Raw genomic sequence first — 24198 nt, forward strand, 5'->3', positions numbered from 1 at the left:
AGAGAGGGCTACGGTGTGAAGTATAAATTGTAGCAACAGGGGTGTTGCTCAGCAACCAGGACAGGACCGTCCTTTGTTCCTACTTTTAACTGGATGCCAGAGTGGTCGGAAACAGAATAATGGGGAGAGAATATCTCTCAACTCGGACAGAAGAAAGGCTGGACCATTGAACAATAGAACCCCTACAGTGCAGAAGGAGACCATTCAACCCATGGAATCTGCACTGATTCTTCAAACGCACACTCTACCCATACCCACTCTCCCCTATCCAAGTAGCCCCATAACCCAAACTTGCACATCCCTGGACACCAAGAGGCAATTTACCATGGCCAATGTACCTACCCTAAACATCTTTCGACTGCGGGAGGAAACCCACGCAAACACGAGGAGAACTCCGCATAGACAGTGACCCAAGGCCGGAATTGAACCTGAGTCCCTGGCCCTATGAGGCAGCAGTGCTAACCACAGTGCCACCCTGCCTCCCCAGGATGGGAGCTGCAAAGAAGCAGGGTTCCTAAAGCACTAGTTACAATCCAGATAACTGGGGAATTCGGATGGAAAGCCTGTCTAAGACGTTGGAAATAAAGGGAACAGAGACCAAGGTATTGTTCAGAAGAATACAAGGAAGAGTAAACAAGGTTTTCTGAGTTAAAGGGACAATGTCATTAACTAGATTTAAAGTGGGACAACAGGCTTCAGAGATAGATGAAACGTTTGATGTAATTTTAGTACCATCTGGGATATGAAAGTTAAATCAATTGTAAACAGTTTACACAGCAATCAAGACAAAGAAATCCTAAAGGAGCTGGTGTGAAATCCTGGACTGGATTCACTGTTAAAAGTGGAGCCGACCCTGCAGCCTCACGGTGCCGAGGTCCCACGTTCGATCCCAGCTCTGGGTCCCTGTCCGTGTGGAGTTTGCATATTCTCCCCATGTTTGCGTGGGTTTCGCCCCCACAACCCAAAAGATGTGTAGGTTAGGTGGATTGGCCACACTAAATTTCCCCTTAATTGGAAAAAAATGAATTGGGTACTCTAAATTTTTTTAAAAAGTGGAGCCGAAGCTTTATTTCAAAGTGTCATTTGTAAAACGTGGACTGGATTTCTGAATGCAAACCACTAAGAGAAAGCATTATTATGAGAGAAGGTTTTAAAATGCATTTTGGGAGTGGGGCTTGGAAACCCTCATCAGCCGGGGGAATTCGGAGGAGAAATCCACAGTGCAAACTTGAGTTCAGAGCAGTGCGTATATTTGACCACAGTCATTTTGTGTACTTAAAAGGGACTTTGTATTAAGGAGACCATTATAGCTCAAAATGTACTTTGTAATTCATGTTAACCTTTAAAACTGTGTGTATTTGTTGAGATAAGGGGGCAGTAAAGGACTATTGTATAATAATCCAACTTTTCATGTTTAATAAATGTTTTTTTTTCTTGTTGTTAAAACTAATTAGCAGTCCCATGACTCTGTTCCTCCGTGTTTTATAAAAAAAAGTAACAGTTAAGGTCTTTTGAGCCAGGGCTTCATTCTGGAACCTTCCGTCCCGCTATAACACCAATTGGGATTGTGACAGTTTCTTATGATTCTACGACTTTTATGGCTGAATATTAAACTCACAGCATTTGCGGTGACAGCCTGTTGAAGTTATGTTGCTGCTGTTGCATGGTTGGCCAGGTTTGAACCTCTCGCCGAGCAAGACCCTCCAGATGAAGGATGTAGCCACTTTCCATAATCAGGAACCATAACATGGTTTCATCCTGGTAAAACTTGTCAAACTGCCAGAAATAAACCTGATTATTTCCTGGCTGTAAAACCCGGTTTGACGTCTTTTGGATGAGACGCTAATCGGACATCCGGCCTCCCGGTTACAGTTCAAAGAGGAGTTTAGTGCTGACCCCAGGTCCCTGGCCAAACACTGTTCCCTTCTCTGTTTAGAAGCACATTAAAATGGCCTATCGTCTCACCGTGTTTCCTTTGGGATCTTGCTGTGCAGGGCTGGGGAGGGGGGTGCACTCGGTTTGCCCACACAACAACAGTGTCCCTGCTGCAGAGGTAACTCATTGGTTGTGAACCACTTTGGAGCTTCCTAACGATGTGAAAGACACTTATCTGGCAAGCTGAAAAGCAGTTAGAGAGTGAATGCGCCAACATTTCTGTTTGTGGGTGATTAACTAAGGCGCGAATGGTCGATGCCCAATTCCCCCGTATTGGTCCCAGAAAAGGTTCACCAGGCAAAGGTCATCTTGAAATGGCTTAGAATAGTCCTTTGAACAAGTCAAAATTCATGATGCAAACCACTAGGTGTCAGCAGTTCATTGAGATTGTCATTCTCTTCTTTGTCCATTTCTTTCCCTTTTTTAATTTCATTTTATTCCTTCTCTCCTGTTTCTCTTTTTTCCCCTCTCTCACTATTTCTCTTCCTTGGTGGGGCATCATGCTGGCATCGACTTGTTGGGTGGAATGGCCTCGTTCTGTGCACTACATTCAATCTCATTCTCTCCCTCTCGCTTTCATTGGCGTGGTTTTTCCACTCTCTCCATCACTTTCCATTCCCCCTTAATGCCCAGAGACGGTTTAGTTGAAGCCTTGAGCTAATCATGGAGGACGACAAGCAAGAAACCCAGGATAAAATCAAATTACTGCGGATGCTGGAATCTGAAACGAAAGGGAAAATGCTGGAAAATCTCAGCATGTCTGGCAGCATCTGTAGGGAGAGAAAAGAGCTAACGTTTCGAGTCCGATGACTCTTTGTCAAAATTGCTGAGATTTTCCAGCATTTTCCCTTTCGAAGCAAGAAACCCACTTGTGTAATTATGTTAAAATTAAACACGAGCTCTGTGAATCTTAAATCTGTCAACCTTGCGGCATTGAGATCTCCCTACTGTAGATAGTTCTGTGTTAATGTACGTGATACAGAGCCGTCTGTCAGCAACATAGAATCAAAGCTCGGTCCAACTCTGACGAAGGCCATTCGGCCCATTGTAACATCTCAGATACTTTGATCAGGATTCAATCAGAAGTTATACCCAGATATGTTGATTGACAAGGCGAACAAAGGTCAACAACACAAGTATAAAATCAAACCAAGTTGATTCGGTATAGTATTTTAACCCTTAGATCAACCCAATGACAATCACTATAAAGATCCCCAAGGTTCGTGATGCCACCCGCTGCTGATGAACTCAGTTGAGGCGTGGGTCCGGTTCCCTGAGTCTCGTGTTTCTCAGGGCCATCGTCGCGAAGGTGGGTCTGGCTGCTTTCTTCCTTCCTTATCAGAATGGTCAAGATCACCTCCATGCCGAGTCTTCGATCTTGGGTGTCTACCTTTGACCCCCTCCCTTTGAGCCTTTCCAGAAACCTCTCTGGCTTTCGGCCAATGAGGTATTGGGAGGGGGTCCCAATGGATAAGATGATGACCACTTGACGGGACCCTGGGGCCTGCCCCAGGCGTCCATATCCGGCAGTGTTGCTCGCATGTAACCCGTTGCCATATAAGGTAACGGTAGGAATTCTGGGTGCCCGAAAATCTGGTTCAATCTCGGTAACCCAAAACAAATCGGTTCATATTAATAGAACCGATTATCTCCTGATCTGTGATTGACAAGGCATGTTCAGACAGGTCCTGGCAGTTTGTCTGTGTCAAGTTACTTTGGTCAAGTCCGAATTCCCATCAGCCTGCCTGAGGTCAACTGCAGTTTAATGTAAAGTGTCCAATTCTTAATTTGAGATGTCCAAATTTATGGGGTTTAAAATCCAGGTCTTTCCACGTCAGCCCATCATCGAGTCTACGCTGGCTCCTTCAAAGGGAAACCCAATTAGTTCCAGGTCCTGGTTCCTTTCCCATATCTACAATTTTTATTTCATTCAAAACTTTTTCAATTCTCTTTCGAAAGCACCTATTGAATTTATATCCATCACTTGATCAGACCGTACATTCCAATTTCTAATTACTCATTCTTTATAAAGGTTTTCCCCCGTGCCTTCTGGTTCATAGATTATCATAGAATTTACTGTGCACCAGGAGGCCATTCAGCCCATCGGGTCTGCACCGGCCCTTGGAAAGAGCACCCTCCACATTATCCCTGTAACCCAGTAACCCCACCTCACCTTTTTGGACACGAAGGGCAATTTAGCATGGCCAATCCACCTAAACTGTACATCTTTGGACTGTGGGAGGAAACCGGAGCACCCACGCAGACACGAGGAGAACGTGCAGACTCCACACAGACAGTGACCCAAGCGGGAATCAAACCTGGGACTTGGAGCTGTGAAGCAACTGTGCTAACTACTGTGCTACCGTGCTGACCGTTAATTGATCCTTCAGCCATCAGGAACTGTTTCTCTTCATCTACTCTACCTAACCCTTCAACAATAAATGGATTTCATGTAACTTGCAACTGGTAAATGTTTCACATTCATATTAGGTTTTTATGTGTAGTTAAATTTTCTTCATATCATGAATACCTGGTTGATAACCCGTGATGTGTATGAAGACTCACAGGTATTGTTAGAAGGGACATACATTTATACACAGGGACCCTTCTCTGCAAGGTGCATGTTCAAGCCTTGTGGCTTTTTTGAATTAACTAAGAGCTTGTGAAGCCTACATTCCCCCATTGTTTCCGCCAAGGCAATGCCGTAGCCAATCAGAGTCAAGCTGCCAGCCAATCAACACCCTTTTCTCCTGTAGCATGAATTGTTGTGATTGTTTGAAATTTGCCATTCTTGCATTTGTCCTGATGAGTGCGAGATGGGGGTGGGGGGGTCTCATTTTTCAGCCAGCACAGATATGATGGGCCAAGTGGCCTCTCTCTGCGAATAAGCTTTCTGGGCTGGATTCGCCATCAGCGGAATCCTCCGTTTCGGCAGCAGTGCACTCACACCCTGGCGGCGTGGAGGTGCCCATAATGGGAAATCCCACTGGCCGGCTGCTGAGATGGAGAATCCCACCCTCTATGATTCGCCATGTTCCTTCATTAAATTTTCACGGCAGCCTCATTGAATGTGAATCTGAGAGCTCTCTATGTGGCTGGTGCGCCGATACATTACATACCAGATTCATCAATGGTCTGCAAAACCCCACGTGTCCATTTGCAAGAGACATTAAATGTACCGTCCCAGCGATGGTGTAAGCACTCCTGTCTCTGAGTCAGCAAGTCAGCTCTTCAAGTCCCACTCCAGATATATGAGCCCAGAATCCAGGATCTTGCTCCCAGTACAGGACTTGAAGGAGTGCTGCACTGTTGGAGATGGACTCTTTCTAATCAGATTTTAAATCAAAGCTCCTTGTCTGCTCTTTCAAGCAGATGTCACAGATGCAATGGCACCGTAAGAAAGAAAGGCTTGCTTTCATATAACGCTTTTCGCAATCACCAGGCACCTCAAAGTACTTTCTAATAATAATCTTTATTATTGTCACAAGTAGGCTTACATTAACGTTGCAATGAAGTTACTGTGAAAAGCCCCTAGTCACCACATTCCGGCACCTGTTTGGGTACACAGAGGGAGAATTCCGAATGTCACATTCACCTAACAAGTATGTCTTTCGGGACTTGTGGGAGGAAACTGGAGCACCCGGAGGAAACCCACGCAGACACAGGGAGAACGTGCAGACTCCGCACAGACAGTGACCCAAGCCAGGAATCGAACCTGGGACACCAGTGAAGCAGAGTCACTGTTCCAATGTAGGAAACGTGGCAGGCAATTTGTGCACAGCAAGCTCCCACAGACAGCAATGTGATGATCACCAGGTAATCTGCTTGTTGCGATGTTGATTGAGGGATAAATATTGGCTACAACACTCCTCGTCAAAATAGTGCCATGGGATCTTTCACAGATCGAGCCTTGGTTTAGGGTCACAACTGAGAGCTGGTACCTCTGACAGTGCAGCGCTCTCTCAATGTCACTCTGGAGTGTCAGCCAAGATTTTTGTGCCCAAGCCCTGGAGTGGAGCTTGAACCCAGAAACTTGTGACTCGGGGTGAGCAGGTTACCAACTGAATCATGGGTGACACGGTTCCACGGCAACGCAGGGGAATTAAATTGCTCCTGGTGTCCAATATTCATTACTCTTCCAACTACGCCAGAACTAATGATCCGGCCATTGTCACAGATTGTTTGTGGGAGCTTGCTCTGCATAAAGTGGCTGTTGTGTTTGACTCAACGTCAAACAATGACTTCATTGGCTGTAAAGCACTTTGGGATGTCCGGAGTCTGTGAAAGGCGCCGTACGAATGCAGCCCTTGGTTTCTTTCAAAGCACAGAAATATCTCCAAATGTCGACGTCATTCACAGTGAAAATCCCACCTCCTTCAAGAGGGAGGACCAGCTGCCCTCCGTCCCCTTTACCCAATCCGAAATGTGAATCATTCCCGATCTCCACCCATTTCTTTCTTCTTGGATCATGCAGGAACAGGCAGTGATTGGATGTTCCAATGAGGCGAATGAGTTGGTGGCCCCTTTACAGAGTCTTAAAGTGTAAAATGAACCACTTACGGACAGTCCTGCTTCTGTGAGAACACAAGGACTGTCCTTTATTGTCTTACTGTTGTTTGACTCTCAATTGTTTGTTGTTGGAGACTAAAAAAATACTAACTCTAGTAGGGTTGCCAGCTCTGGTTGCGGAGATGGTCTCTGGTCCCCTGCCACTGTAGACACACTTCTGGGAAGGTGGGGGTGGGTGGAATTTGAACCACATGCCCGCTGGAGCAATCCTTACTACATTTGTCCAGAGGCTTGGATCTGGTCATTAATAATGCCTTTCCTGGGCCAAGTGACAGCCTGCATTGAGGGGGGAGACCATGATTCATAGACTGGGAATCACAATCTCCAGAGATGTGGTTTTCTCAACATTGTTACCTGATTCATTATAAGGAAAGGCTGAATTAAAAAGGAAAATGGCAGCGAGAGCATCAATGAGCCAGGGAGTGCGGGGCTGAGTGTGGGATCCACCGTGATGATCGCGAGGCTGTGAACCCGGACTCGCCAGGGTATGACGGCTGCTGAGAGTCCGCAATGGTCCCTTGTGACTTCATTGCAAGCTGACACCCCGTGCCTTTGCAGCAGTCTCACTGTTTAATGCTCGGGAGCAGTGCTGGCGAGGCAACGTATCTATATTCAGCTCAAGAGCAAAATATGGCGGATGCTGGAAATCTGAAATAATAACAAAAGAAAACGCTGGGGAAAAAAACTCAACGGGCCCAGCAGCATCTGTGGAGGGAGAATAGAGTTAACATTTCGGGTCAATTCAACTTATTCTTCAATTCGGATGAAAGGTCATCGAGCTGAAATGTCTGTGCGCGTTTATGTTCTACAGCGAGCGTGTGCATTGTCTGTGTTGTGCCTTATGTTGTGGTTTATGTACATGTGTCTGATAATAATAATCTTTATTAGTGTCACAAGTAGGCTTACATTAACACTGCAATGAAGTTACTGTGAAAATACCCTCGTCGCCACATTCCGGCGCCTGTTTGGGTACACTGAGGGTGAATTCAGAATTCACCTCACAAGCACGTCTTTCGGGACTTGTGGGAGAAAGCCGGAGCACCCGGAGGAAACCTGCACAGACAAGGGGAGAACGTGCAGACTCTGCACAGTGACCCAAGCCGGGATTCGAACCTGGGACCGTGGCGCTGTGAAGCAGCAGTGCTAACCTCTGTCCTACCGTTGCATTGTCAGTTTTTTTTCTGCGAGTTCTATTGTGGCGTGCATCTGTTTTATTGTCTTCCGTGTGTGTTCTTTTATGGTACGTGTATGTTGCATGTTCTATTGTGTGTGTTCTTTCGTGTGTGTGTGTTGTGTGTAAATACACCGCGAGAAGGCCCAACATTTTGACATTCACATCAAAAATATTTATAAAGATCAGACGACCTGCCGCCAGAGATCCATTGGAACCCTAAGGGTCTGGCAGGTTATAAGAAGCACTGTGATAGGACACGTAGAGAGCAGCCCCCTGCCCCAAAACAGAGGGATGGCAGTAAGGGAGAGGGGGGGGGGGGGGGGTTATAGTGCAGAGTGCTTCTGGAAACACTGGCTGACAGACAGGGCGGCTGCAAACGGCCGTTGCCCAATTAAACTGGGCAAAGAAGATCAGTCGGTTTTGTCAGGAGCATTGTGGTCTCGGCAGCTTTCAATTTGCACATTAAAGGCTGTGCCTTTAATCTGCCCGGCATCACCCAGTGCGCTCTGCAGTGAGTTACATTCTGTGGTCAAAGCCTGGAGTGACTGGCTTTTGTCTGCATGTTTTCCAAAGGCTGTTAAATTAATTGTGCATTTAATCGTGAGGCTGGCAGGCTTGAGTATAATTGAAATCAGGAGAGGAGGAGGAGGAGGGGAGATGGAGGGGGGATTGAAGGGGAATCACGTGCAGTGAAGCTCAGAGATTCCCTGTGGATTATCTGTAATCCACACTGCTAGGCGAGGTTTGCCTCCTGTATAGACAGTGGCAGAGCACCGTGCGGACGTTACACCAGTGGAGCTGGATCTCTCTCTCTGGGACCTGGAGATGGTGTGAATGAAATGTGAGGCCAGGACTACTCGGCAGTGGCATAGAGCTGCTCCAAAGATGCTCAGTGTTAACATATGTGGAGAGGATTAGTAAACAACACAGGTCCAGCAATTTCTGCCCCTCATGGCCGTAAGGAGCTGCTATTGTTGCTGTCAGAAAGGTACTGTGCTGAACCTTCATTCTATTCCGCATTAGAAAATAGGAAACATTTTCCTTTATTCAAATCTTGTTCTGTATTTTTTTTCTGTTAACCCTTTCCCAGCTGACAGGACTCATGTCTTCAGTTGCTGTAAATTACACCCTTGGCCAAATATTTGGGGAAGTATGTGGTTAAATGATTGGGATGGTTTTAGGGGTGAGGGTATTTTGGGGGAAGGGGGGTGTTAATGGCTCCTGGGGGAGGAGGGGGGGGGGGGGGGAGGTATCAGTGAATATTAGCTTACTGTTAAGATGTGCGAGTTGTACAAGCTCTCTCTCTTGTTTTTTTTTCAACCTTTTCTTCCTCTGTGATTTTCTACTTAAAAAGACATCTTTTGAACTGTGTGCGTTGAAAGTGTCTGATTGGGGCACTGGGCAGTCTCCGCAAGTCTGGTGCTTAGCGACACTGGCTACAGAACAAGGAACTGACTTTGTGATGGGAAATGTTTTTGCAGAGAGTGGTGAGAAAGGTTTTAATATTTCTGGGCAGCTGCACTGATTGAAGAGCCTTAAGGGTGTGCGAGCCTTTCCAGATATATTCTGGATAAGTATGGCTCCCGTCTACCTCTGTGCAAGCAGGTTGTGGATTCCGGCTTATCAGATACTGGAGTACATAGTCCCATCTGCCAGCTGTCAGTGCAGCACTGTGGGGGTGCTGCACTGTTGGAAGGGCTGCCCTCATAATGTGATATTCAAATAAGACCCCCTCAATTGATTTGTTGTTTAAATTGGACAGTAAACTTTCTTTGACCAAATAGAAGAAATGTTATATTGTTCAAGGTGTTCCCAGAGCAGCACAGGGGCGCAGTGGTTAGCATTGCTGCCAATGGCGCGGAGGACTCGGGTTCGATCCCGGCTCTGGGTCACTGTCCGTGTGGAGTTTGCACATTCTCCCCATGTTTGGGTGGGTCTCACCCCCACAACACAGAGGTGTGCAGGGTAGGTGGATTGGCCACGCTAAATTGCCCATAATTGGACAGCACAGTAACACAGTGGTTAGCACTGTCGCTTCACAGCGTCTTGGTCCCAGGTTCGATTCCTGGCTTGGGTCACTGTCTGTGCGGAGTCTACACGTTCTCCCCGTGTCTGCGTGGGTTTCCTCCGGGTACTCCGGAATCGTCTGTTGAATTCCTTTTCCATTTTGTTCAGATGGTCACAGAATTTGTTTGGATGGAACCCTTTCTGTTTGACCTGTTGTTGGAATTTCTCCAGGTTTGGGAAGTGCTCCGTAATTTTGTTCTTTAACTGAGAGGGGACCACAGGCCCAGTTTCAACTTGAACACATTCACTGCACTGACTAGGTCTGACAAGTCTCTGTTTTTCCCTTCCTCTCATGATTCAGCTCATTCAATTTTGCGTGTCTGTATGAAACGCCAGGTGTGGTGACCACATGTGTTATCTGCCAGTTCGCTGTGCACCTCATTTCTTGATTTAAGAAAGGCAACAGTTTCAGGGAGCAGATGTAAAAATCTCTGGAGGACCTTTCCTTGACTTAACAACCCCACCTCTGTATGAAAAGTTTGTTCATCGTTGGCAGCACCAAGCTCATCAAATGCCGATGAGAGCAAGCGATGGTGCAGAGCTTTGGCACAAATTGAGTTGACGATCTTGACAACAACGAGAAAAGACAATAATCTTGCTCGCCGGCCCTTGTTGGTGGATAACACAGTCGTGATTGACAAAAGAGGAGAATTCAGGATCATTTCTGCAAAACGCAACAAAGCCTGCAGTGATACATAGCGACTGGGGCTGTTTAGCACAGGGCTAAATCGCTGGCTTTGAAAGCAGACCAAGCAGGCCAGCAGCACGGTTCGATTTCCGTAACAGCCTCCCTGAACAGGTGCCGGAATGTGGCGACTAGGGGCTTTTCACAGTAACTTCATTTGAAGCCTACTCGTGACAATAAGCGATTTTCATTTCATTGGTGATGCGCCATCGGTTGTGATCGAAACCAGTTACTTGATCACAATGTTTTCCCAGTCACATACCTTGTGGACATCCTCGCCTCTTGCCCTCTCTTTGAGTAGCAAATGAGGAAGTCCTCCTTTGTTGTTGAGTCTTTGGACGCCATGCCAACAAAAATAATCAGCTAGGATGTATTCGTCATGATGCATCAAACTGCAGTGAGAAACATTTGCAGACTGATAAGTCTTGGCGTATTCTGCCCTTCTGGCTACCGTTAAACCACTAAGCGGCATCCACTTGATGCCTGTCATTGAACAAGGTGTCAGCAGCAGCCATCAAAACCTCCTCGATAATGTTGCCATCGGTGAATGGTTTCTTGTGTTTCACCAGCAGCTGCCTAATGAGAAAAGACGCCTCTTACCCTGAGCCACAGGTTTTGAAAAGGGTGATTGTCGAGCTTTCAAAACTCCCCAACTTTCTTTGTCCAAATTGTGCTATTTAAAGGGAATTTTTCGAGAGGTTTTGCATGGGTTATCCAATGATGCTGTTCTAAATTACCTTGTTTACTCAAAGCTACACTCTGTTGACAAATTAGACAAATGGTCTTGCCTTTAACATTCATTTAAAAAAAAAATATATATATTTTTTTATAGATTTAGAGTACCCAATTATTTTTTCCAATTAAGGGGCAATTTAGCGTGGCCAATCCACCTACTCTGCACATCTTTTGGGTTGTGGGGGCGAAACCCACGCAGACACGGGGAGAATGTACAAACTCCACACAGACAGTGACCCAGGGCCGGGATTCGAACCCGGATCCTCAGCGCTAACCACTGCGCCACTGTGGTGCCCATTTAAAATATATTTTAATCCAAACACAGTCAAATACAGACAATAAAAATCACCTCTCAATAAAACCCCTCTTCCGATCCCCTGAGGGCGATCTTAATCTTTTCCAACTTTAAGAATTGGCACAGATTCCCTAACCACACTACGGCCCCTGGCGGTGCTGCTGACTTCCAACTCAGTCCCTGCCCGGTGACCGGAAATTCCCGCCCGAGGTCAAAGGTCCGAGTTCCCCCCCGTGGTGATCTAGCGGCGGGCGGGGTGGAACAATCCGGCCCATAAATCCCTGAGGGGGTCTTGACAGGGTGGATGAGGAGAGGCTGTTACCTCTTGTGGGGGAATCTAGTACTAGGACCGCTGTATAAAAATAAGCGGCCGCTCATTTTGGACAGACTTTCTCTGAGGGTTGTGAGTCTTTGGAACTCTCTTCCTCAAAGGCAGAGACTTTGAATATGTTTAAGGCGGGGTAGGCAGATTCTGAGAATCAGGGGGTGGTTGTCACAAGTAGGCTTCAATGAAGCAGGTCGGGAGGCAGGGAAAGTGGGGTTGAGGTCTCAATCCGATCAGCCACGCCCTGTTGAATGGTAGAGCAGGCTCGAAGGGCCGAGTGGCCTACTCCTGCTCCTAATTCATATGTTCATAGTTATGTGGAAAGTAGGAAGTAAAAACTGAGATTGAGTGGAGGAAATGAGCGGGAGGATTTCTTGCTGCATCATTTTATCCCCACTTTCTCCAAGTCGGCTGTCGCGACCATTACCCACAGAGATTTCCCAGCTTCAGGACCCATTAGATGGGGTTGTTCCATCAATATAAGAGTCAAAAGATTGTTCAGAGAATGCTTGTAACTCATGTTGTGTAGACAGTTAACTCATTACTTTGGCCTGGATAATGAACATTTAATCCTGGCACCAATTGCCTCGTGTTCTGCCTGGAGTGATTGATTTTCTGTTATCATCGCCAGCATTCAGTAACATTACTGATGATAAATACTGAGTTACATTTAGCTTTGGATCTTGTAACAGGAGCAAGCTTAACAAGTGTGTGAAGTACTAGGGTTATGATCTGGTCATGTGCAGAGTCCAAGCCACATAGAGAGAGTGAAAGGCGCAATGAAAAAATGAAATGAAATGAAAATCGCTTATTGTCACGAGTAGGCTTCAATTAAGTTACTGTGAAAAGCCCCTAGTCGCCACATTCCGGCGCCTGTCCGGGGAGGCTGATACGGGAATCGAACCGTGCTGCTGGCCTGCTTGGTCTGCTTTAAAAGCAGAGTTGCTTTACCCAAACCCAAAACCCACAACCCAACCCAACCCAACCCACAACCCAAAAGATGTGCAGGTCTGCTTTAAAAGCCAGCGATTTAGCCCAGTGAGCTAAATCAGCCCCATGGGGGAAAATCACAGGATTTATCATGGATAAGGAGCATAAACCATGCCAAAGAATTGGAGCACGGTAGCACAGTAGTTAGCACTGTTGCTTCACAGTGCCAGGGTCCCAGGTTTGATTCCCAGCTTGGCTCACTGTCCGTGGCGAGTCTGCACGTTCTCCCCGTGTCTGCGTGGGTTTCCTCCCGGCGTTCCGGTTTCCTCCCGAAAGACATGCAGGTTAGGTGAATTGGACATTCTGAATTCTCCCTGTGTACCCGAACAGGCGCCGGCATGTGGCGACTAGGGGATTTTCACAGTAACTTCATTGCAGTGATAATGTGAGCCTACTTGTGACAAGAAAGATTATTATTATTATAAAAACCTGTGCCGGGATTCCCGCCACGCCGGTCGGGGGCCGTTGTCAGCGGCCCCTCCGACGATTCTCCGGGCCCCAATGGGCCGAGTGGCCGTCACGTTTTGCCCAGCCCCGCTGGCGTGGGTTACTCACCTCACACACGGCGGGACCTGGCAGGTAAGTGTGCGGGGTCCTGTGGGAGGGGAGCCCCACGGTGGCCTGGCCCGGAATCGGGGCCCTGCGGGCAGGCTGGTTCTGTGGAGGCCTTCTTTCCTCCGCGCTGGTCCCCTGTCGGGTTCCGCCATATTACCCAGGGGCCTGCGCAGAGAAGGAAACCCCCACGCATGCGCAGAAATACGCCCGCCGTTCTGTGCATGCGTGGAAATACGGCGGCCGTACCGCGCAGGCGTGAACTCGTGCCGGCCCTTTGGCGCCGGCTGGAGCTGCAGGAACCACTCTGGCATCAACCTAGCCCCTGAGAAAGGTGAGAATTCCGCCCTTTCGGGGGCCGTTGACGGCGGAGTGGTTGGCGCCGGTTTTCACGCTGGCGTGATGACATCGCCCCATTATTGCAGAATCCCGCCTCTTGTCCCCACCCTTCTGCTCACATTTCAGGAGAACACATCATATTAGAGTAAGTATTAGTATTGTGCCATATGTTGAATGTGTTTTTATTTGTGGGTCATCTTGCTTATGTTTTCGGGGGCTCTTGAGGCACAGTGGCCCATTTCAGATAGTGGTGAGGAGAATCTTTTCTCTCTCCGAGGGTTGTGAGTCTGTGGAACTTTCTGCTTGCCTCTGAGCCAGATGCTCTGGGATCGAGTCCCACCCCAGGACTTGATGTTCAAGGCAGATGTGTTCATAACACAGCCAAACAGGTTGAGTATCAACCTGCAAAGTCCTTCCAATATGCGCCAATGGCAGGCGGTAAGAGTGAGAGAGATTCCTGGTTGGGTTAGTTCGATGCGGAGCGGCGCCCCTCAAGCCCGGGCTCAAGCTTGGGGCGAGCGACCCATTCCAGGAAAAATAAGCTGCTGAAGAGAAAACAAATGCGTTTGCCTCGTGTGTCTCTCCATGTGGGAAGGCCTCATTCTGTGCTGTCGATATTGTGTGATATGTAATCAACATTGCTGACAATGGCAACTCCAATTTAAACCTGCTGGACTCGCTAAGACCCGTACACAGGAGGACACATCAACAGCTTAGAATTATGCAGCGCCTTTAACATAGTTAATGGTTCCAAAGCACTTCTCAGGAGCACTTTTGATGAACAACTGATGCTGAGAATAATAAGGAAACATAAGACTAAAAGAGAAAATGCTGGAAAATCTCAGCAGGTCTGACAGCATCTGTAAGGAGAGAAAAGAGCTAACGTTTCGAGTCCAGATGACCCTTTGTCAAAGCTGAAAGGCATAGAAAGTGGGAGACATTTATACTGTGGGGCGAGGGAATGAAAGATGAGTCGTAGCCACAGAAACCACAGATTCACCTGAGGAAGGAGCAGCGCTCCGAAAGCTAGTGATTTGAAACAAACCTGTTGGACTTTGACCTGGTGTTGTAAGACTTCTTCACCCCAGTCCAACGTCGGCATCACATCACAGAAACCAGGGGAAGAGAGTGCTAATGGCAGTCCCTAGAGAGAATAAAAAGTGTGAGGTAAAATGAGAAAAAGCGGGGGAAGGGGGAAGCAAAGGGGAGACAAGGTAAGGAAAGGGGGGCAAAGAGTGGGGGGGAAATATATATATAAAGAAAGAAATAAAAAGTAAAAGACAGTTAAAGGGAAATGGGATGAAAACAAATGGGTCGAGGTGGGGTAGAGCTAATCATCTGAAGTTGTTGAATTCGATGTTGAGACCGGAAGGCTGTAGTGTGCCTAACCGGAAGATGAGGTGCTGCAATATGAGGACAGGTCACCAAACACTTGGCCAAAGACTCAGGTTTTAAGCAGCATCTCGAAGGAGGATGGAGAGGTTTAAGGACTGAATTCCAAAACTCAGAGCTTAATTAGCTATAGACATAGCCCCCAGTGGTGGGGGTGAAGCTATGTGGGACAGAGTTGTACCTCTGTTTACTCAGTTATTCAAAACGCTATTAGGTTTGCTGGGTTGGGTATGGTGCATTGAGGATTATTTCACAACCACATCTGATTTGAACAGCATAGCAGTGCAATGAAATGTTTTACTCCTTGTACAGATAGTTCAGCTTCAGAGTATGAAAGTGCAGTAATATTGTTCATCGTGTATTCCCTCGCAGACTTAGATTGACTACCAATTCATAACACTGTGCTTCCATTGACTAGTAAGAAAATGTGAGAAGATATTAGTGTTGTTTATAGAATGCTCCTGCGGGCTGTCCCATTAATTAACAGTGAGAGGCGGTTACCCTTCATTGCAGATCCCAATGCACAGCCTCATTAACCAAAATATAATGTACGAGAAGTCAGCTTTAATTTCCACAGCATGTCCCAGTACATAAGCTGGAGGCTTGTGTGTGTCCACATTGGGTGGAATGTTTCTGCCTCTTTACACTCTCATTGTGAAGTACTGAGGGGATCTGCTTTCACTTCCGAGTCCCTTTGTTTACCGGCCAGGGCTGAGCCATGCCTGACTGCTCTGGTGTTACAGCCTAATGTTCGGAATCTCCGACATTTATCGAGGAAAGGACGGAAGTCCCTTGACCAACTACACACACATAGCACACGCATCCAACTACTAATACACAGATTAAGCGGTTATGTTAATTGGACTGTGTATCAGTGCGTGACTCAGTTGTGTCATATGAGAGTACCTTTAAGAAATGGGTGTGTACAGAAATATCTGTAGTGAGAGTACCTTTAAGAAATGGGTGTTTATTACTGCAGAGATGTCAGAGAGGGGGTGGAGCTGAGTTGTCTGTCACCTTTTTACTTTCGTTTTAGGCTGTTTGCTGCAGGGTTTGTTTTAGTTTCATTTTCAGTGTTGGAGCTGAAGCCAGACAGAGCAGGTGTACTGCTGTTCTCTCTGCCATCAAAAGACTATCTCTTGATCATTTGGTGAATTCATAATTATAAATGTTCTCAGTAGTGAATGTAAACCCTAATGTGCTTCTGGTGAAAGGTGTTTCTTCTGTCTTCTGGATATTGTTTGGGAAGTTATTAAGGATTACTTAGTGTTGCATTCTTTGGGGGTTGTATTTGAATTGCTGATTGCTAAGATGTTCACTGTATGTTTCAAAAAGGTTAACTTGCGTTCATAGAATAAACATTGTTTTGCTTTAAAAATTACTTTTCCATTTTCTGCTGTACAACACCTGTAGAATGGGCTGTGTGCTCCCCATACCTCAATCTATTAAAAGTTGTGGGTCAGGTGAACGTCATGATACACTTTGAGATTCTCTAAACCCTGGCCCATAACAGTTGGTATCATGCTTGTCTCTGACACACGCAGCTTGGGGGGCTTGAGCGCAAAGTAAAAACCCCACTGCTGTACAATACAGACACAATGGGCCAAATGGCCTCCTTGAGCGCCAGAGCCTTTCTGTGATGAGATGCTAACCCAAGGCCCCCCCCTGCTTGTTTGGACGGAGGTATACGAACTTGTCGCACTAATGGCGAAGAAGAGCTGGAAAGTTAACCCCACTGTCCTATCCAATATCTATCCCGCAATCCACATCACAAAGAACAGTTTACCTGCTCACTATCATGTAGCGGTTTCCGGAAGTTTAGTGAGTGTAAACTGGCCGCTGTGTTTCCTACAATAAAACGGCGACTGCACTTCGAAAGTACTCCGTTGGCTGTAAAGCACTTTGAGATTCCTGGTGAAAGCACTACATAAATGCAAGTCTTTTGCAGTCGTGCTGTGTAGAATCGCTCTCATTTGCTGGTGTGAAACCCTCACAGGATTGCAAAGCACACTGAATATTTTATATCAGCAACTAAAAAGCAAATGCAAAGCTATACGGGGCGGGATTGTGCGAGAATCGGTGGGGCAGGCTACTCCGGCGTGAACCACTCCGTCGTCGGGCCGCCCCAAATGTGCGGAATTCTCCGTACCGTCAGGGGCTAGGCCGGCACCGGAGTGGTTTGCGCCGCGGGGATGGGCCGGCGGGGATGGGGCTTGGTGGCGAAGGGCCTCCGTCGGCCGGCGCGAGTTGGTGCATGCGCGGGAGCGCCGGCGTGTGCTGGCGTCATCCCAGTGCATGCGCAGGGGGGGTTCATCTCCGCAATTGCCATCGCGGAGGACCACTGGCCAATGCGGAAGAATAGAGTGCCCCCACGGCACAGGCCCACCCGCAGATCGGTGGGACCCCGGTCACGGGCCAGGCCACCGTGGGGCCACCTCCCGGGGCCAGATCCCGCCCCCCCGAGGCCGCCCGCGCAGCCAGGTCCCGCCGGCAAATACCTGGTGTAATATACACTGGCAGGACTGGCTGAAAACGGACAGCCACTCGGCCCATCGCGGGCCGGAGAATCGCTGGGGGGGCGGCCGCCAACCAGAGCAGCACGATTCCCGCCCCCACCAAATCCCTGGCACTGGAGAATTCGGCAGCCAGCAGGGACGGGATTCACATTTATAATAATGTCACCCACAGGTGCTGTCCGACCTGCTGAATTTTTCCAGAGCTTTCTGTTTTTGCCCCATTATCATCTGTCAGAGATTTCTGTGCAAGGATTGGCTGACACATATCCTACGTTACAACAGCGACTAGGTTTCAGAACTGGAACCTATTGACTAAAACCTGCTTTGGCATGTCCTGAGGTGGCTATATAAATGCAAATCATTTTATTTCTGGACTCTCGCTGTTCCCTTTTAGTAATTCTCCATTAGTGGGAGCTGAACCTAAGGATCACGGAAATCAATAAGGTGCTTGGGAGTTGTCCCAGAAGTTACAAATGAAAGTTATTGGAACAGAACTGTCACAGCAACTGTCCAGATAACAGAGTGAGTTACAAATTGCAAAAGTCAACAGCTGCTTTGCAGTGATTTATTTACTCTGGCAGGAGGATTGAAAAGTCCTCCAGCATCAAGAGAGGATTTTTATTCAGCAGGACGTCATTTATGATTGGCAGACAGCTGCCTATTGTCAGTTTTCCAGGCTGATTTCGGGTAGTTAGGTGTTATCATTTTCTTGTCTCTCCTGTCAGGGTGAACTATTCCCTGCGCTCTCTCTCAAATGGAGAATATGATCAAAATGTTCAGTGAATGGCACTTTGATAAGTGGAAGGTTTGAGGCTGAATTTAAAACAGGCTGTGACTCAATTTCCATCTTTCTGGCTCTGTGTTGTTGTTAGGTTTTCAGCTTTACGCAGCAGGGCCCGGCAGTTAGACGAGGCTGAGCATTGTGTCGAGTTCGCAGCTCCCGCTCATTGCTGAAGAAGGGGACCTCGAGTTGCAGCATTAAGCCTTTTCTTAATAAATTTAGAGTACCCGATTCTTTTTTTCAAATTAAGGGGTAATTTAGCCTGGCCAATCCACCTACCCTGCTCATCTTTGGGTTGTGGAGGCGAGACCCATGCAGACACGGGGGAGAGAATGTGCAAACTCCATGCGGACAGTGACCCGGGGCTGGGATCGAACCCGGGTCCACGGTGCCGTGAGGCAGCAGTGCTAACCACTGTGCCACCTTGCCCTCTAGTTGCAGCATTAAACTGAAGCCCTGTTCCAATCGTTCAGCAAGGACATGCTTTCGTATGGCACCATTAAGATGACAAAACACCCTAAATCCGTGCCAGCCTCCCCGAACAGGCGCCGGAATGTGGCGACTAGGGGCTTTTCACAGTAACTTAATTTGAAGCCTACTTGTGACAATAAGCGATTTTCATTTCATTTCATTTCATTTCAACACTTCAAGGGTTATGGGCATAAGGCGGAAAAGTGGAGTTGAGGATTGCCATATCAGATCAGTCAGGATCTCATTGAATGCAGACTCGATGGGCCAAATGGTCTACTTCTGCTCTTATGATCTTATGGTTCCAACTGTGATCAAATATAGTCCTGGAGGTTTCATCCCCTTCTTATTTACCCACACTTTCCAACCATCAATCGGCCAACACATCCATCCTTGTGATGCACTGCCTTCCCACGCTAATCGGAAAGCAGAAGACTCCGTAACCAATTGATTGTCAGCCAAGCTGCCTTTATTTCCCATTTTTAACATTTTTATGGTCCGATCAAGAGAAACGTTCAAAGAAAATGACAAATCAAGCAATATTTTTCCATGTTCCGATGATTTTTCTCCAGGGCTGCACACAGCAGTGTCCCAGGGATTGATTTTCAATTCCTGGAGACTCCAGTCTAATCCTGGCGGGTTGGCGACCAGATAGGGCGAGAGCCCTGGCCAAAGAGGGAAGCTATTGGGAACATTTCGAAAGAGGAGAGAGAGGTAGAGACGGCTTGAGGAGGGAAGTCGAAAGTTCAGGGCCTAGCCGGCAAAGATGGGACAGCAATGAAAATTGGGGAAGGACAAGAAGCCAGAATTAGCAAAGTGCAATGATCCGGGAGAGGTGTTGGGCTGGAGGAGGAGTGGCAAACGGATGGCGTGGCATTGTTTGAAGAATCGCACAGAGTTTTCCTGGTGGCCTGGCCATTAAAATGAAATGAAAATGAAAATCGCTTATTGTCACGAGTCGGCTTCAATGAAGTTACTGTGAAAAGCCCCTAGTCGCCACATTCCGGCACCTGTCCGGGGAGGCTGGTACGGGAATTGAACCGTGCTACTGGCCTGCTTGGTCTGCTTTCAAAGCCAGCGATTTAGCCGAGTGTGCTAAACCAGCTCCTGAGCTAAAGCAGCCCCTGAAGATGTGCGCAAGTGTCACTGAGAGGACACGGTTGCTCCATCTCTGTTAATGTTCTTCTTTCTCATTATCAGGCAGTGTTTGCCTATCCCTCAGTTGCCATATGAATTCCTCCGGTACAAAGAAGCTAGTTGACATAGGGTCTAAGCTGACTCTAATCACTGCAAATGTGCTGCAATATTGAAGACACTGCCCTTCAGAAGAGGCATTGAATTTAGGGCACGCCTATCTATTCTAGTGAACATTAACGATCCCACCGCTCTGTTTGAATAAGAGCACGACAATTTCATTTTTGTCCAGGCCCACGATGCTTGGCTTATGCCAAGGAATCGTATGAATCAAAACATATTTGTCACTCTTCTTGTTGTGAGATCTTGCTCTGCGCCAAATTACTGGCTGCACCGTGCCAATAACTGCATTCCATTCCGAGTTGTCGAATGTGAAATGCTTTGTGATGTTTTTGCAGATTACTGCTTTAATGCGTTGATGCAAGTGTTTCTTGCCTCCATTAACCTGTCAAAAATAAATGGAGTAGAATCAAATCGAGCCGGATGTGGTGATAATTATACTGCCGGAGCAGATTAAACCACCAGGACTTTGTTGAATTAAAGTTGGTTTGGGAGATGAGGGGGTGGTGTCATTGCATTTCCTTGACGAGCATTGAATGAAAGGGGGGCAGAATAGAACACAAGGACAAAAGGAGAAGAGTTGGCGAAGGCCATTTAGCCCTTCACGCCTGCTCTGGCATTCAACAAGACCGTGGGCGCGATTTAATGGGGTAGCGTTTTGGACGTGTTTAGCTTCCTGTCACCCACAGTGCCGAGAGTGACCCGGTTAGCAAACGGAACTCTTTTTTTTTTGCCTTGGTGAGGGACACCCCCCCCCCCCCACCACCCCTCAATCGATGCCATACTAACCTTTTATGTACTAACTGCTCGCTTAAATATGTAAATCTGGATTACGCCCAATCAAGGCACGCCCCATGGCTAATTCTCTTACCTCAAGTCCACCTTTCTGCACTATCCCTAATGTCCCTTAATCCCCTCAGTACCCAGCACATCTATTAGCCCTCGTCTTCAATACAGTATAGGCAAAGACGAAGCTCCCACAGCTTCCTGCGTGGGTTTCCTCCGGGTGCTCCGGTTTCCTCCCACGTTCCAAAGACGTGGGAGGTTAGGTGGATTGGCCATGATCAATTTCCCTTAGTGACCAAAAAGGTTAGGAGAGGTTATTGGGTTACGGGGATAGGGTGGAAGTGGGGGCTTAAATAGGTTGGTGCAGACTTGATGGGTCGAATGGCCTCCTTCTGCACTGTATGTTCTATGTTCTAATTTGCAAGAAGTCCAAAGATGTACAACCTTTCGAGTGAAGGAATTTTACCCTCTCTCAGTCCTAAATAGCCGACCCCTTCTTCAGAAGGCAATTTTCAGCCCGCCTTAGCTTCCACCTTGGCGGAATATCCCAGGGGAATCGTGTTTTCTGATTTTCCACGCCTCTCACCAGTGACGTATTGAGGTTCACTTCCAGAAAGGGCGGTAACATCGTTTAAATACATTTTAATACCCTCTGAGCCCCCCACCCACAACATGACCCCACCAACACATGACATCCCCTCACGGAATATTCATGCCTGTTAATGACCGCTTTGGAAAAACACGAATCAGTCAAGGGAATTCCCCCCCAGGGGTGCAATAGTAAATATAGCCCTCGGGTGTGGGGGGGGGGGGGGGGGGGGGGGGGGGTAGGGGGGGGGTAGGGGAAAGAGGGACATGCCTGTGCCACTGCCCCCCTGGCACAGGTTGGCATTGGCAGCCAGGGGCCACAGGCGGATCCTCTGGCGATCCCCATTGAGGGTGGGGTTTGTGTTATGTTTGTTGTGGGGAGGAGTGTCTGATGTCGTTGCTTATGATGTGGGGGATGGGGGCAGCGCCACGATGCTGATGCTTGTGGTGGGTTCTGGAGTGGCGGTCAGGACCTTGAGCTGATGGTGTTGATGGGCGGCGGGGAAGAGGCCCCAACGCTGATGTTGGCGTGTTGCGGGGGAGCCCTCAATTCCTATGGGGACGATTCCCTGTATTCGTGGGAGGAGGGTGGCTGGGGGGGGGGGGGGTCTATTTTCTGCGCTGATGGCCTCAACTCTGATCTCTGTGGAACTGGTTGCACCTGGGGCTACCAGGCCCATCTCTACCACCGTGCTGGTGTAAAACACACCCACTCATTTATTCTTTCAGAGAGGGTCCAACTCTGGACTAAAAACTCGGCAGTGCAATTGGAGAGCGACACGCCGGGTTTCAGTCAAGGCCTGACACTGAAAAAGTAGGGAAACTCCACCCCATGTGTTCTAGGCTTGCCAGCAGAAATATATTTTTCAGAATCTAACCTCTCAATCCCTGGAGAATCGGATATATATATATAAACAGATCACCTCTCATTTCTTCTAAACTCCAGGGAAAGTAGGCATGGCCTACTCAGCCTCTGCTCAGTGGACCAGCCTCTCCTCCCAGGAGTATAGTGAACCTTCGCTGCATTCCGTCTCAGGATAGAATGTCCTCCTTTAGCTGCTAGCACAGTGCTCCAGGCGTAGGCCACACTAACACGCTGAACAGGATAAATCTGCTGAGCTTTCGGCTGTTACAAGGGGGGGAATCAAGTGTAAAGAGAGCCTGGGTTGGGGAATCAGACACCGATATTACCTCCAACTCTTGTCATTTTTCCAATTACTGGCAGCATGAAGAATTCAAACTAAAATGAGGATTGTTCTGATACATTTGCGGAAAATATTGTCCTTCCTCCCCTTAATTCGTCTCCCAGTGTCAAAATATTTTAATTTGTGCTTTGTAAAGTTAGACTTCCGTTTGCGCATCACCCCACGATCTATCAGGCCTGCCGTGTAAAACTGGTAATGAATTACTGCCAAGCGCGGCAGCGGTAAGATTCCCACAGTAAGGTCAGCAAATGTGAGTTGCGGGTGTTCATTAGTGAAATGACAGGTCACCGGGTTCTTTTAACAACCACAGGAGGACAGACCTCCAACAATGTCGCGCTAACTTGCCAGGAGTGTCAATCTGAGGTCCACAGGGCCTAGAGTCGGACTGGCTCTGGGGGAGAGCTGAGCTCTCAGAGGAGGTATTGAGAGGGTTGGTGCCAGAGGCACTGATGAAAAAGGCCTCGCATCCCATAGTTAATTCCAGAGATGACAGAAGAGCATGTTTACTTCACACGTGACAAAGCAAAAGTAGAGGCGGGGAGGAGGGAAGATTGTCACGATATATTGAGCCGCTTTTCTGAAATGGGACACCCAGGCGGGAATTCTCTATCCATTCGCTGGTGACGGGATTCTCTGCCCCTCCCCCCTGCCTGCGGATTTCTCCGCTTGGGATAGCTTCAACAGGAATTCCCATTGGCAGCGGCGGGGACAAAGAATCCGGCCACCAGCGATCGGCTCTTTGCCCCCGCCACCTCCCGCCTCTGAGAAACATGCCCCCCAATTTCTCTACACGGTGGATCTTTTGCCTAATGTTTGTACTCGTCGGATGTAGAGTGGGCATCTCAGGAGCCTCACTCATCATATGAATCAGCATTTCAGATGAAGTCTTCACTGAGACTGTTCTTAAGGATGCAGTTGACACAAAGATTTGCGCAGGAGTTTGGAACTGCGGTATGGTTGGGTTGGTGGACAATGAAACAACTCACTGGAGGTGGGGGCTCCACAATTAGCCCCCTCCTCAATGATGGAGGAGCCCAGCACATCAATGCAAAAGATCAGGCTGAAGCATTGGCAACAATCTTCAGCCAGAAATACCGGGTAGATGATCCATCTCAACCTCCTCTGGAAGTCCCCAGCATCACAGATGCCAGTCTTCAGCCAATATCATTCACACCATGTGATTCGCACAGTTGCTTTACAGCTCAGGTCGCAGGTTCGTTTCCCGGCTGGGTCACTGTCTGTGCGGAGTCTGCACGTTCTGCCTGTGTCTGCGTGGGTTTCCTCCGGGTGCTCCGGTTTCTTCCCGCAGTCCAAAGATGTGCGGGTTAGGTGGAATAACCATGCTAAATTGCCCTCCGTGTCCAAAAAGGGTACGTGGGGGTTACTGGGTTATAGTGATAGGGCAGATATGTGGGCTTGAGTAGGGTGCTCTTTGTAAGGGCCAGTGCAGACTCGATGGGCCAAATGGCGTCCTTCTGCATTGTAAATTCTATGATTCTATGATTATATGATATCAAGCAATGGCTGAAAGCACTGGATACT

The 24198-nt window shown here is 47.9% G+C and overlaps 1 protein-coding gene across 3 annotated transcripts in view; it reads left to right on the plus strand.

Annotated features, from left to right (window-relative positions):
* The first annotated feature begins 8349 nt into the window (after positions 1-8349).
* LOC119956059 (PH and SEC7 domain-containing protein 1-like) overlaps positions 8350-24198 on the plus strand; it is a 174326-nt gene continuing 158477 nt past the window's right edge. For all 3 annotated transcript variants that reach the window (XM_038782871.1, XM_038782873.1, XM_038782872.1), the window contains exon 1: positions 8350-8666. The gene's annotated coding sequence lies outside the window, so the exon portion shown is untranslated. The remainder of the gene's footprint in view (positions 8667-24198) is intronic.

The sequence above is a fragment of the Scyliorhinus canicula genome, chromosome 22 (assembly GCF_902713615.1).
Source record: "Scyliorhinus canicula chromosome 22, sScyCan1.1, whole genome shotgun sequence".
Lineage (NCBI taxonomy): Eukaryota > Metazoa > Chordata > Chondrichthyes > Carcharhiniformes > Scyliorhinidae > Scyliorhinus > Scyliorhinus canicula.